We start from the raw sequence: 16,423 nt of genomic DNA on the forward strand, positions 1-16,423 counted from the left end.
CTCCCAACAGTGAGGAGATCAATTACCCTAATAATATACTCTTCTTTCGTTTCTTTCTTTTAAGCATGAAACTGAAAAAAGGGAGTGGCTGGGGCCCACTCTTTTTAAATCCTCTTAATTGATAATAAATATATGGTCAAATTATCCCTTTACCCCTCGTTAAAAGGTGTGGGTTATTACAGTAATTCTGTCCAACAAGGCTAAAACAAATAAAAAGAAATCACTTAATGTTTTTGTCTCCTAGTATGCATGTTAATTAAACAGAAGAATCTTCAAAATTAGCTGTAAAGTTATTATGAAACTGTCCACTAACGTAATTTTGCTTATTTTTGAATTAAACAGATAGAAAGACAAAGACCAAAGGTTTTTTTTCAATCTTTCTATTTGTTTATCAGAGAAACCAGCAAAGTTAAGTTAATGGGCATTCTTCGCAACCTGTCCCTTTAATAAAGTTTTTTTAGGGCATTTTGTTTTTTTTTCTCTATTTTATTTGAGAAATATATGATTTTTGAATTTGGACTACTATCACATTGAAATTTCTGTCCCTTTATGTACAATGTGAAATTAGCCTTTTGAGTGCAGAACTTTGACAAATTCGCAATTCCATCACACATATAAGAGAGTTTCTTTTGATTGAGAGAGGGATAAATGGCTTATGTTGCTGTTACTTGTCTTATGAGGACCATACAACAATCAATGGAAGTTACTCGATGTAATTTTCAATCGTTCTATAAGAAACTTGAATCCCTGAGAGATATTATGGAGAAACCGACAGGCGACGATGAAGCATTGACAAGCTTGGAAGCTGAAATCATAGAGCTTGTCTACCACACCGAAGACATGGAGGACTCAGAGTCAAGAAATTATAAAACTCTAATTTCACGAATAGGGGCTTTTCCCAAACTTCAACAAGCAGTAGGATGCATTGATTCAAGGGTCAACAAGTGGATGGAAACGCACAACATGTGCACCAAAAGCGAAGATATATAAGCACATAACTTGGCTCTCGCCAGTACTACATCTCAACATGTTGGGGAGCCTCAGAATATAATGGTTGGCCATGAGAATGAGTTTGAGATGATGCAAGATCAACTTGCTAGAGGTTCAACTGACCTAGAAGTTGTCTCAATTGTAGGTATGGGGGGCATTGGTAAGATAACTTTGGCTAACAAAATCTACAATGATTCATTCATAATGTCACACTTTGACATTCGTGCAAAAGCTACTGTTTCACAAGTGTATTGTGCAAAAAATGTTGTCCTAAGTCTGCTTACTTCTACCAGTGGAAAGACTGATGAGTTTCATGAGCACCAAGATGATAGGCAACTAGCGGACAGATTGCAAAAATGTCTAAAAGGGAGGAGGTATTTGGTAGTCATTGATGACATATGTGTTGGGACCGCGAGTAACTTCACACGAACTCCGCACTTATATGATATTGTCCGGTTTGGGCCAAGCCCTCAAGGATTTATTTTTGGGCACCTCCCAAAAGGTCTCAAACTAATGGAGTTGGGTGAGACTTTAAATATTGGACATGCTTCCTCTATTTCTCCGGTGTTGGATTGCGTTGCTTCCCGACATAATCAACAAGAACAATAAGAGAGATAATGAAACCAAGATTTTTACATGGAAACCCTTCAAAATAAGAAAAAAATCACGGACCAAGAAGAGCAACTGATATTACTATAGTAAGGAATTTTTACACCATAGTCACAAATACAATATTCAAAGTGACTACCACACGCTCAAAAGAAATAACCCTCTTTTGACTCTCACCTTACTAAAATACCTAGTAAGGAATTTTACGCCTTAGTCACAGTACAATACTCAAGGTGACTACTACACACTCAAAAGAAATAACACTCTCTTGACTCCCACCTTACTAAAATATCGCTCACTCTAATTTTTCCTTCACACAGTAATTCTATCACAGTCTGTGAAATACTCTGATCTCTATTTTTTTTTCTCTCATCTTGGTGTTGGTGTTGGTGTTCCAACAAATGAGCTGAGAAGCTCCTTATATAGGAAAAAAAATAGCCTACATTGATGTCATTGGTGACATCAAAAATACTATTGAAGAGCAGATTTTTCTATAGCTAATTTTGACAAAGTGAAGGGTTAGATATGCAGAAATTTTTGACAGTTTTTTCTGCCATAAACATGGGCTGGTTTGTTGTTGTTTGACATTTCTTTTTTCCAAATTTTCAACCTTTACAGCCAATGAAGAAAAATAAGGCATGGGATGGACCTACAAATCTCCCCCTCTAGTCCCATGCACCTAAAGGAGGTATCCACGCCTTCTCCGAGAGAGCTCATGCAGACAAGTTCTTTGCACAATTCAAACTTGCCTTTTGGGACCACCTTTGTCAGCATATTCGCAGGATTTTCAGTCATTCTTAAAGGAACCTCTTGAGACATATCATTTCCTTTCCAGATTCAGTAGCCGCAATATACTCAGCTTCAGTTGTAGATAGTACGACACACTTCTGCAACTTCGACTGCCATGATATAGCTCCCCCTAAAAATATAAACAAAAATCCAATAGTAGATTTTTTATTATCAAGGTCACTTGCTATATCAGCATCTGTATAACCCTTCAAGATTGGATCATATCCTCCAAAAACACAAACAGTCTTTTGAGGTTCCTCTTAGGTACCTCAATATCCATTTGACTGCTTTCGAGTGCTCCTTTCCTGGATTTTTAAGAAACCTGCTGACAACACTAACTGCGTGAGCAATATCGGGTATGGTACACATCATTGCATACATTAAACTCCCAACTACTGAAGAATAAGGAATGTTGGTCATATTTCCCTTCTCTTTCTTTAACGCTCGTCTCCCGCAAAGAAGCCTGCACTCAGGTCCTTATTTACGTTGTCGCGGCCCAATGGTCCGCTTGGTGCTAGCCTGGTTCTTGACCTGCATAGCATTCCCTCAACTGCAAGCTCTGCTTGCCCATGCTGTAGATTCACTGCCCACTCATCCCGCATAGATCTCTTCTGTAGGGAATCTACTGCCACTCCTCGCAACCCATTGGATGGCTAGGTTTGTGGTGGCCTTAAGTCATCTACGCACCATGCTCCTCATGACCTTTATCTCTTCTGGGAATTGGTTTCCACCCTTGTGATCCCTTGCCACTGGTAGACAACTTTATTCACTCCTGGACTTCTGGCCCGCCCTCATCATTAACGAGGAAATACTCTGAGGATGGGTATTTGGATGACTCTACCCTTTGACTTTTTGACCTCCTCTTCAGCGATAATCTATTTGATCTCGCTAACCATCTTGTACTGCCACTACCAACCAGTGGGACACGCCGCTTGACCACCACTTGTCAAGAAGACTTTCGACACAAGACATCAATCGTAGATCTCCAACTACTAGGTCACTTCACATGATTTGTCAAACAGATCTGCCAAATATCTTGTACCGCTATTACCAACCAGTGGGGCACGCCTCTTGACCACCACTTGTCAAGAAGACTTTCTACACATAACACCAACCATAAATCTCCAACTTCTAGGTCACTTCACATGATCTACCAAACAGATCTGCCAAACATTTTGTACCGCCACTACCAACCAGTGGGACACACCGATTGACCACCAATTGTCAACAAGACTTTCGACACAAGGCATCAATCGTAGATCTCCAACTACTAGGTCACTTCACATGATCTGTTAAACATCTTGTACCGCCACTATCAACCAGTGGGATAGGCCGTTTGACCACCACTTGTCAAGAAGACTTTCGACACAAGGCATCAACCGTAGATCTACAACTACTAGGTCACTTCACATGATTTGCCAAACATCTTGTACCACTACTACCAACCAGTAGAAAATATCGCTTGACCATCACTTGTCAAGAAGATTTTCGACACAAGGCATCAACCGCAGATCTCCAACTTCTAGGTCACTTCATACGATTTACCAAACAAATCTACCAAACATCTTGTATTACCGTTATCACCCAAGGGACAGGCCGTCTGACCACCACTTTCTAGAAAGACTTTCGACATAAGACACCAGCCAAATATTCTATACCGCTACTACCAACCAATGGAATACGCCGCTTGACCACCAGTTGTCAAGAAGACTTTCGACACAAGGCACCACCTGCAGATCTCTAGTCTTGTTGTCACACCGGAAACTTCTCAAAAAACACAGTCCATTACTCCGACACATCCGAACCTGGCTCTGATACCACTTGTTGGGACCGCGTATAACTTCACCCAAACTCCGCACTAGTATGTATTGTCTACTTTGGGCCAAGCCCTCACGGATTTATTTTTGGGCACCTCCCAAAAGGCCGAAAACTAATGGAGTTGGGTGAGACTTCAAATAAAATAAATCCCGCTACGGTAATAATATTGTGGTAATAAAAAGCAATAATTATGACAACAATAATATGGTTAATCAAAAAGAACAATAAGAGCAATAATGACACCAAGATTTTTACATGAAAATCCTCCTAAATAAGGGAAAAAAGCACAGAGCAAGAGGAGAAACTGATATTACTATAGTAAGGAATTTTTACACCGTAGTCATAAATACAATATTCAAAGTGACTGCCACACACTCAAAAGAAATAACCCTCTTTTGACTTCCGCCTTACTAAAATACCTAGTAAGGAATTTTACACCGTAGTCACAATACAATACTCAAGGTAACTACTACACACTCAAAAGAAATAATACTCTTTTGACTCCCAACTTACTAAAATATCGTTCACTCTAATTTTTCCTTCACAGACTAATTTTATCACAGTCTATGAAATACTCTGCTCTCTATTGTTTTTCTCTCATCTTGGTGTTGGTGTTGGTGTCCCAAACAAATGAGCTGAGAAGCTCCTTATATAGGCAAAAAATAGCCACATTGATGCCATTGGTGAAATAAAAAATACTATCGAAGAGCAGATTTTTCTGTAGCCAATTTTGACAAAGTGAAGGGTTAGGTATGCAAAAATTTTTGACTCTTTTTTCTGCCAAGAACAGGGGCTGGTTTGTTGTTGTTTGACATTTCTTTTTCCCAAATTTTCAACCCTTGCAGCCAATGAAAAAAAATAAGGCATGGGATGGACCTATAATATGGATCGTAGGAACTTGGGATGATATCAAGCTATGTTTCACAGATTGTAACTGTGGAAGCCGAATACTGTTGACCACTCGGAATACGGAAGTAGCTGAATATGCTAGCAGGTAAGCCTCCTAATCAAATGCGACTCTTGAATCTTGATGAAAGTTGGAAGTTACTGAAGAGAAGAGCGTAGAACACTGTATCCCCCCTGAATTTAAACAACTTGGGAAGCAAATTGCTCAGAAATGTGTGGGATTACCTCTGGCAATTATTGTTATTGCTGGACTTCTTTCCAAAATTGGTGAAGCATTGGATGAATGGAGAAGTGTTTCCGAGAATGTAAGTTCGGTGGTAAGCACAGACCCTGATGTCCAATGCATGAGAGTGTTGGCTTTGAGTTACCATCACTTGCCACATCACCTAAGACCATGCTTTCTATATTTTACAATCTTCCCTGAGGACAAAGTGATTTATGTGAATAAACTTGTGAAATTATGGGCAGCTGAGGGTTTTTTGAAGGTAGAAACAATGAAAAACATAGAAGAAGTGGCAGAAAAATGTGTTAAAGATCTTATAGATCGAAACTTAATTTTCATCCACAGGGGGAGTAGTTTCGATGGAAAAATAAAAGCTTGTGGAATGCATGATGTGATCCGTGAACTCTGCTTGATAGAAGATCGAAACAAAAATTTTGTGAATGTTATTACGGATAATCAAAATCCAGGTACTTTTCTACAAAGCAAGTTCGGATCAGCATCCGATCAAAGCAATCCAAACTTGTCTCCAGTCAGTTGTCTATGGTTCATAATAATGATTCCTGTTCTGTTCTCCTCTTTACTGAAGACACCTCAAGCTCAATAATGATTCAAGAGTTGAAGCGTTTCAAGGTACTATAAGTCTTTGATCTTGCTTCACTTACATTGGACGCTTTTCCCAATTGTATAGTTGAACTATTTCACTTGCGATATCTAGCTTTGAGTGTTTACGCGTCCACTAATGATTGGGATATTTTCATTCCACCATCAATAGCTAGCCTTCAGTATTTGTAAACTTTAATACTTAGGTCTCCAACATCTCTCATGTGGAAGTATACTAGGCCTTTCACATTACCATCGAAAATTTTCAAGATGTCATAATTGAGGCATCTCTCTTTGGACTGGAATTACTTGAATCAACATGAGTCTATACAGAGAAGTGAGCGTTTGAGAAATTTACAGTGTCTGTCTGGGTGGAATCCTCTATCTTGTACTTCATCAATGCTTAGACTACTTCCCTATGTAAAGAAGTTGCAAATATGTGGTATCCAAGAAGACTACATAAGAAGGGACAAGGTCTTCCATGATCTTTGCCGCTTAGATCAGCTTACGAAACTGAAGTTTAAGATAAGAAAGATAATTGGAAGACCGATATATGATACATCTTTTGCTCTTCCTACTCTAGGTACTTTTCCGAAGAACCTTACGAAGTTAGCTTTTACTGGTACTCGTTTGCATTGGGAGGATTTGGGGATTCTCGGTAAGCTGCCCAAACCCGAAGCCCTCAAGCTAGGATATGATGCCTGCATTGGTGCAGATTGGGAAGTAGGTAGGTGAGGGAGGGTTTCCACACTTGAAGCTCTTGCGACTGAAACATTTGTACTTGCATAACTGGAGAGCTAGTAGTGATCACTTTCCATGCCTTAAAAGACTAGTCATTAACCGTTGTTGGATCATGTATTCGATTCCACAGGATTTTGTAGACATAACCACTCTTCAGCTGATTCATATAAGTGACTGTGCAAAATCGGTTGGGATCTCTGCCAAGAATATTCAGCATGAAACTGAAGACAACTATGGAAATTCTGTTGAGGTCCGTATCAATTAGTCCTTTCAATTAAGCCTGTCTTTTGAGTTAACTTGCTTCATGTGTCTACGTTATATGATAAGTAACAATTGTATGTGATTTAGAAACATTCTGGTAGCCACTTTTTTCGCCAAGGTACTTATGTTTCAACAGTAGTACAACAATTGTAAAAAGAGATTTACATTTTTGGTCGGTTTGTTTGCATTAGCTTAATTTGAGCTGAGGGTTTCTTGGGAACAGCTTCTCTACATCCAAATGGTAGGGGTAAGGTCTACGCACACTCTACCCTCCCCAGACCTACTTTGTGGGATTTCACCGAGTATGCTGTTGTTGTTGATCTTTTTGTTTGCGACCTGTCTCTTTGACTAACTTGTAATAAGAAAAGGGAGAACTTTTGGTCTTTTTGTTTACTTATTTGTGAAAAACTTCAAAGAATGAAAGAGCAAGAATTGAAAATTCTCTTCGTATAATTGTGTGTCATACCATACAGATTACCATTGTATTTATACACAAAGAAAAACTAAAAAAAGGAAAACCTAAAAGAATATTGTGAGCTGTCATTCTAGAATATTCTGCCTAAACTGCCTCTAACTTATTCTAAAGATAAAAAACAAACTAAATATATACATGAATGGAAAAAATAAAAATAACCCTAAGGCCCAATATGACTGATGACTTTTAGCCCGCATCTACTATATTTATTTCTCTTCTTTTTGAAGCAGTAGAAACAGTGCAATTATTTTCGCCGGCACCACCCCCTCTCAAGTTGATGGCCGGTGATCGGACTTGCAACTTGTGCAATAAAGATCGATGAAGAGGCCCTGCCAATGCCTTAGTGATCAGGTCAGCTAGCTGAGAAGAAGAAGGAACAAAAGATAAGGAAATTAGACCGTCGAGAAGTTTTTCACGAATGAAATGGCAATCAAGCTCAATATGCTTGGTTCATTCGTGAAAAAAGGGATTTTGAGCTATATGAATGGCCGCCTAACTATCGCAACTAATGGGCACTGGGAAAGAGGGATTAACGGTCAAGTCCTGAAGCAAACGAACAATCCAGGTAATTTCAGCGACAAGGCGACGCATAGACCGATACTCAGCTTCCGCAGAAGAGAGTACAACAACCGGCTGTTTCTTCGATTTCCAGGAAATTGGACAACCCCCAAGACTCAAAAAAAAATGCTAACAGATCGATGAGAATCTGAATATATAGCCCAATCGGAGTCGCAAAATACTTAGATTTTAAGATAAGGATCGGGAGATAAGTAAAGCCCCAATCTTGGATCTTTGCTCAGGTAACGCAAAGCATGATAAGCCACCTTAAGATGTCCAGTACAAGGATTCTGCATATATTGGCTGAAAGTTTGTACAGTATAAGCTAGATCAGGCCTAGTATTGGTCAAAAAATTCAGCTTTCCCAGAAGTTGCAGATAAAATGTTGGATCTGATAGTGGCTCACTAGAGGAGGAAGAAATTTTAAAACTTGGATCCAAAGGAGTAGAAGTGGTGTGACAACCCTCACAGTCAAATTCAGTTAAAAGTTCTAAGGAAACTTTCCTCTAGGTAATGATCATCCCTTCATTTTCTCGTACTAATTCCATTCCTAAGAAATGATGGGCTGCTCCCAAATCTTTTATCTTAAATTCAGAATGTAGAAATCCTTTGATCTCACAAATTTCTTTTGTATTGTTTTCAGTGATCAATATATCATCGACATAAATGGCCAAAATAGTTACAAAATCCCCTGTCAATTTGAAAATAAACGAGCATACCACTGACAAGATGCCTACTTTAGCCAATAAAGCAATTTGTAGTCAACACACATGATTGGAAGAAGGTGGTGTCAATCCGGGGGAAAATCTCATGTATATTTCTTCATCAAGATCACCATGAAAAAATGCATTGTTTACGTCAAGCTGGCAAACTTTCCAATCCCTTTTTACCGCAATTGATAAAAGACATCTGATAGTAGTGATTTTTACCATGGGAGAGAAATTTTTGGTGTAATCAATCCCTTCCCTTTGTGTATCTCCCCGAATCAGTAAATGAGACTTCAATCGTTGTAAAGAACCATCTGACTTTAATTTCACTTTATACACCCATTTGCAAGGCAATGCTTTCTTTCCATGTGGTAATTCGACTATGTCCTGGGTACTATTGTCATCTAAAGCCTCAAGTTCATTAGCCATGGCAGTGCTCCAACCAGGATGCATTATCGCTTGAGCATAGAAAGTTCATTGATTTGACAGATAGAATTAACTAAAACCTGATTAGAAGTAGTTAAAGTAGAAAAAGAGTAACAATGTAATGAAAAAGAAGGTGGATTAGGAGAAATGACAGAATAAGAATTTTCACAAATGTAATCTGATAAATACCTAGGTCTTTGAGGAACCCTTTGTGATTGTTGCAGTAAAGCACCCTGTTCTGAAGGTAACACTGGAGTGGCATCTGTAGAGCCAATAGGAGAAGGACTAGATAAAGTAGGTAAGTCCATCTGTAGAGCCAATAGGAGAAGGACTAGATAAAGTAGGTAAGGAAGATGAGAGATCATGAGTCATTGGCATTGGGAATAGTACATGGATGGGGAAACACCAAAGTATCTTCTATATCTACGATGGGAAAAAATTGAGGAAATAATGTGGACATAGGTGTAGAAGAGGCAAAAGGAAAAATATCTTCGACAAACCTGACATTTCTTGAAATAATGAACTGATTGTTATGTAGCTGGAGAATTTTGTAGCCTTTTTTTCCAAAATGGTACCCTAAAAATATTCCAGGGAAAGCTCTAGGACTAAGCTTGTCCCTGTTTCTGGAAAGACTGGATACAAAACATAAATACCCAAAAGGTTTAAGAAAATTATAATTGGGAACAGTTCCAAATAAAACCTGATACGGGGATTTCTATTTTAATATAGAGGATAGAAATTTATTGATCAAATATGTAGCGGTGAGAAGACAATCACCCCAAAATCTTTTAGGAGCTTGAGACTGAAATAATAAAGCTCGACATGTTTCCAAGAGGTATCTATGCTTTCTCTTAACTACACAATTCTGTTGTGGTGTTTCCACATAAGAAGTTTGATGTAAAATACCCTTTGAGTGAAAAAACTCTTTAGGATCATTCCTTGTTCCCAATTCAAATGCATTATCAGATCGGATACTCTTAATCTTGGTAGAAAATTGTCATTCAATTAGAGATATGAAACTTTGTAAAGTAGGGAATGCATTAGACTTAGTAGATAAAAGAAAAGTCCAAGTACATCTTGAGAAATCATCTACTATTGTTAAAAAATATCTTTCTCCTTTATATGTAGGAATCTTATAGGGCCCCCCAAGTATCTATGCGGATTAGTTCAAAACAACACTTTTTTCCAGTGGTACTTTTAGGAAAAGATGGTTTGGTTTGTCTCTCCATAGGACATATAGAACAAGGGAACTCCATTTTTCATGATAATTTAACTTCAACTGATGTATGTGCTTCATAGCATCAAAATTCTAGTGTCCTAATCTATTGTGCCACAAAATAGTACTGGAAAAAGCTGAATAACCAAGAATATTGTTATTGATATTTCTACTGGAAAGAGCAGTACAACCATTGCTTAAAATAATATCATCCTTTTGACAGGTTGATTTAGGAGACAAACTAGACTTAAACTCTAGACTAGAATTCAAAGAAACTGGAGACAAAGATTTCTGAGGAATAAGCTGCATATGGGATGTGTTATCCTTCATCACATAGAGGCCTGCTGAAATATTAACAAGAACCAGATTCCTCTTCAAAAAAGGGGTCTGCATTGTACAGGTAGATTTAGAAAAGATAACGTCACAATCAAATTGATTATACAATTGAGAAACTGAGAGTAGATTATATTTAAATATGGGTACAAAAAGCACATTATGAATTTCAAGTTCAGGAGTAAGGTGTAGACTTCCCACATAGTCCACCTTCACCTTGAAGGAATTGGGCAAAGTGACTAAAATTGGATAAGAAAGAGTTAAGACATTGTGCAGTAAAGATTTATCAAATATCATGTGCTCAAATGCCCCAGAATCTATTATCCAAATGTGGTTGGTAATTTTAGAAAAGAAAGATCTAAAACTAAAGACATGAAAACCATAATGCATACAAGCCAGATTTGCACTGGCCTCAGAAGTTGTTGTAGAACCTGTTTGTACTGTTCTGAACATCTGAATCAATTTTTCACATTGCTCATTAGTGAATCCTTGATTGGTGACTATTTCATTGATAGTTCCTCCTTTGTTGAAGTCTTGTTCGATGGTTGCATTAGCTTGATAACTCCTAAAATTTCCTTTTCTCTACCTGTTGAATTTAAAATGTGCAGGATAACCAACAAGTTTATAACAGTCTTCTTTGAGATGTCCAGATTTCTTGCAATATTTGCAAAATAGATCATTCTTTTTATTCTCAAAACTTGAACTTCCTACTTGTATCTTTGCCCTGTATTCTCCAGAATTCTTAGAAGTATACAAATTTTGTCCAGAAATCATAAAGGCGGACGAGTCAGTAGTAAGAGAATTATTAGAATAAACTTCCCTTTGAGATTCTTCATGCAAAATTATAGAGTAAGCTTGAGCAGTGCTAGGAAGAGGCTTCATCATGAGAATATTTCCTCTCACACCAGTAAAAGCATCATTAAGACCCATTAAAAATTGTATTAGTTGCTGGTCTTCGTTCATTTTAATATTATGAGTCTTTGCTCCACAATCACAAGTACATTTGCAATTCATAAATGTATTTAGGAGTTTTAGTTGATCCCAAATTCTTTTCAATTTGGTAAAATAGCTTGCTACATCATTAGTACATTGACCGACATTATTGAGCTCCCTTTGCAACTAAAAAAGCCTTGCTCCATCAGCTTGACCATATCGATCCTCTAGCTCAATCCAAATCTCCCTAGCTATTTGGGAGTAAATTATGCTTTCAAAAATTTTCCTGCTAAGAGAGTTCAACAACCAATAAATGACCATGTCATTGCATCTCCTGAACAATGGTGAATCCTCAGTAGGACATTTACAATCTCCAGTGATGAATCCAAGCTTATTTTTAGCCGAGAGAGAAATAAGCACTCCTCTCCTCCAATTTTCATAGCAACTACCATCAAAAGTTATGTTCGGCAACAACATATCTGGATTATCGGAAGGAGACAAGACTTGTAGAGATGTTGCCGATACAGTTTTTTAAAACAGTGTTGATGGAGAAGAATCATCAGCAATATTAGCATGATTTGAGAGAAATTCAGAAAGAAGATGAATGTTTCTGTAGAAGCTCTGATACCATGAAAAACTTCAAAGAATTAAAGAGCAAGAATTAAAAATTCTCATACCATACAGATTACCAACGTATTTATACACAAAAAAAAAACTAAAAAAAGGAAAACCTTAAAGAATATTGTGAGATGTCATTCTAGAATATTCTGCCTAAACCGCCTCTAACTTATTCTTAAGATAAAAAATAAACTAAATATATACATGAATGGAAAAAATAAAACTAACCCTTAGACACGTATAGATGACAAGGCCCAATATGACTGATGACATTTAGCCCGCATCTATTATCTTTATTTCTCTTCTTTTTGAAGCAGTAGAAACAGTGCAATTATTTTCTCCAACAACAATTTGACAGATATGTAAGCTTCAAACAACTAGTCATTAATTAAAGCTAGTATGAATGAAAAGAAATTTCCTTTTTCACTTGATTGTTGTTATTTGTATTTGCCATGTACTATTTTTTGGTCTTTCAGATTCTCTATAGTAAGCAAAACAAATTTGCAGATCATTGTAACAAACCAGCAAACTCAGCCGGAAGGGCCATAATGCAGTAATAGACAAAGGCACTCTCCTAAATATCTGGACAACTATGCATTCCTCGATTTGAAAACAATGTCAAAAGCTGGAAAATCGGACACCTAAAGAAACCACTCAAGGCGTATAAATCGACAAAGTAGTTCTGTTCTCCTTGCATGTTGAGTATTTCAAATCCTATGTGTTAGTTCTGTTCAATCAATACAAAGCAGTTGTTTACAATCACTATACGAGAAGCTTATGTATTAGTTCTTTATTTAGCTTGCTATGAAGAGTTATATGTTGTTGTAGATCAACTTTACTTGATGGGATAAAAATTTATACACTAGTGCACAAAACTTAAACTCTTACACAACATGCCTGCTCATGGAAGTATGACCACAAGTACAGCATGTTAGATTTTTAAAAGGTGCGAATGTAAAAAGAATAAGTGTTTTTTTCGAAAAGACACCATGAGAAAGGATGTAATAATAGACACCTTTTCACTTTGGATAGTTATGACCTTTCTAATGGATTGAGACTTTTTCGAAGAGTTGAACCTTTTTCTGAAGAGGTGCACCTTTCTAAACCATTGCTTCTTTTCTGAAGCACCACCTTTTTGCTATAAATATTTAATTTCTCCTCAGATATGAATATATGATTTTTGAAAAAACACTCTTTTCTTGAAAAAAAAACTCAATTGTGATTTGTTACTGTTATATGCGTCTATAGTTTAACAGAATTTGCGATACTGCTATTCTGTTGAAGTGATTCATTTTATCGTGGGAGGAGATAGTATAACCTCTGGCACTTGATGGGGAATAATTTTCTTGAGCACACACCGTAAATTCTATGGACTTGAATCTTCTAATCTTCATCTTTTTCTAAATGTTTGATTTTTGCTATTTTTCAAGAGTTTAAACTTCTTTGTTGTTCTTGACATTGTTGTCGAAGTTCATGTCGTAAATACAGACTTTATTTAACGAAAAACAACAATCTTGAGGAAATTATAAAATAATTTATTTTTTGTGATTGTTTAGTAAAAATATCACTATTTATAAATCAAATATTTGGTTAATTTGTATTGGGTCTAATTTTGTGGAGACTAAAATCTTTTGATTTTACTCCCTTGATTAGAAGAATATAAAAATTTACTGAGAAATTGCGTTGAAAATTGTTCGAAGAATATAAAAACTTCACCGATTCGTTAAACTCTCTATATTAGTTTTTGGAGATTAAACTTATGATTTTCTACTATGTTTAAATTTGATTCTATAACACCCCGCACTTTCAGGCTAGAATTAAACCGTTATTTCTATGTGTAAAGGTTCCAAAAGCTAATAAATCCTATTCAAATTTGGTATGTTAATTGATTATTTAGTGTGTGAATCTAGTTGACCATGAATTGAGTTCATAGAGGTCCCCTAACTCAAGGACAAGTTGAAAGCTTTCCTATTGATTGTGCTTTGGTGAGTGTCTAAACTTGGGTCAAATTTCGTCGACCATAACTTTTTGTATATATCGAATTAGAGGTCTTAATGTATATCAAATGAAAGTTATTTGAGTCCTCTTTCCAGCACCACTAGTTTTGCTTTAACCTGATATCGGAGTAAAAAGTTATACCTATTTTACTGAGAGGTGTTAGTCTACCGAGGTACGACGGCCAGACTGATGGACCGTAAAGCCAGCGATGGCCCATCAAGTTTTCCGTCAAGCTTAAGTAGTAATATCATTTTATTTCCAAGAAATGGCGGTTGGAGTGATGGTCTATCACCAGACTAATGGTCCGTCAACCAAACCGTCAGTTGAGACTGAATTGAGCAAAAAGTACATTTTGAATGGGATATTTTGGTACTTTTCCTCCCCAGAAACTTCTCACAGGAATTAAATTATATTCCAAATGCTATTAGTCAATCATTATCAGTTATACAATATCAAAATCCTCTTTTCACTCTCAAAAATAAGATCAAACTAGTGTTTCCTCCAAGAACAAGAAATCAAGAAAATCACTCCTTAAGTCCAAGATTTTCAAGGAATATATCAAGATTCGAGTTCTACTCTTTAAACCTTGTAATCTAAGGTACGTGAGGTTTTCCTAAACTACATGGGCATGATAAAATTGCTTCAATAACATTTACATGTTGAGAAATCATGAATTTACAAAAGGGTATTGAAGTTTCAACTACAATTATGCATTGTAAATCTTTCTTGATAATAAAGTTGTGGTCTTGAGGCCTTCCCCCTTAAATTTGATTATCGCTTATATATATATATATATATATATATATATATATATGGTTGGCATTTTGAAACTTGAATTGAGAGCATGAACATTCGTAATCCCTCTCTTATTATAAATTCCCTTGTGTTCATATATTATGAATTGTTTCAACTTCATATTGAGAAGTATGTACAAACGTCTTTACTATTGTTTAAGACTTGGTTTTGATTATGAATTAAAGAGAGAGAGTTTTACATGTTGATAAATATCGAAGATGTATAACTAAAAAATTGCATAGTTTGTCACAAAATACATGACAACCATATATTTGTTGAAATGTTAAAAAGAGAGAGTCCTTGCATATTTTTGTATAAGTTTAAAGTATGAATCCTCTTGAACTATTTGATTGATATGGTGGTCCAATCTTTGTGTTTTGAATGAAGAGACTATCCCATGATATTTTATGGCTTAGAGATACGACTTCACGTCATTGGTATGACAATACTATTTAAATGAATGACATAATAGAGTAAGAGTTTTAGATTTTCATTTCAAAGAATACATATCTTAAAGAACTAAAAATGCGCTTAAAGAGAGTTAGGTAGTTTCCCGAAGAAGGCTTGAGTTCAGATAACTCCTAACCTAAAATTGTGTTTTGCCGATACGGGTCTATTATGTCCCCAAGAGGGACCATATGTTTTCCTAGTGCCCTTTGGCGTATTAGAGATAGAGACTCCAACCCTTGCGGCAACCTTGGGTTGGGGGCTTGGCTGCCAAGTTAAGGTCAGATTTCATATAGCCCATGGGATTGTAGAGTTGTAGGGTATACCACCTAGCTCAGAAATAAGATAAAGAGTAAGTCATGGATTTCAGATTATTATTCAAAGTCTTTTAAATATGACCATGTGTTTTTCATACATCATATATAAATTGTTTACAGACTGCTCTCACTTATGTTGTATAAAAATGCTTTATTTTAGACTGCTTTATGTACCAGTACATTTATATTGACCCCCTATACTTCAGGGTCCAAGGCTCAGTCAAGAGGCCCCGCTAAGCCGTAGATTTGTCAGACAGAAGTGTGCAGTTGGTGAGCCTCCCTTATTTTGGAAGGCATATTTTTAGAACATTGTTATTTCATTTTTGTTTTAGGTCTAACTTGGGGCCTTTTCCCAGTTTAGATAAGGTATTGGTTTCGATATATTTAGAGATTTTGCAGACTGAATGTTAGATGTTGTTAGAAAGTTATGAATTTCATTTGAATTGGTTAGTTGGATTATAATGTCGACCATGATTCCGCATTATAATTTTTCTATATTTTTTTCTTATTATATGAGCATTGTGCATGATCTCCAGATAGATAGGGAGCCCCGAGCCTTCATAGTCTGGGATGCCCATCGCAGTCAGGTCCTCGGTTCAAGTCGTGACAAACTTGGCATCAGAGCATAGTTCATGGTCCCAGGGTGTCTGCGAAATTGCATCG

At 36.7% G+C, this 16,423-nt stretch overlaps 1 pseudogene; it reads left to right on the top strand.

The window, feature by feature from the left end:
• The first annotated feature begins 460 nt into the window (after positions 1-460).
• Positions 461-6,941, top strand: LOC107841205 (annotated as a pseudogene).
• Positions 6,942-16,423: the final 9,482 nt, after the last annotated feature.

Source organism: Capsicum annuum, unplaced genomic scaffold, assembly GCF_002878395.1.
Source record: "Capsicum annuum cultivar UCD-10X-F1 unplaced genomic scaffold, UCD10Xv1.1 ctg1934, whole genome shotgun sequence".
Classification (NCBI taxonomy): Eukaryota; Viridiplantae; Streptophyta; class Magnoliopsida; order Solanales; family Solanaceae; genus Capsicum; species Capsicum annuum.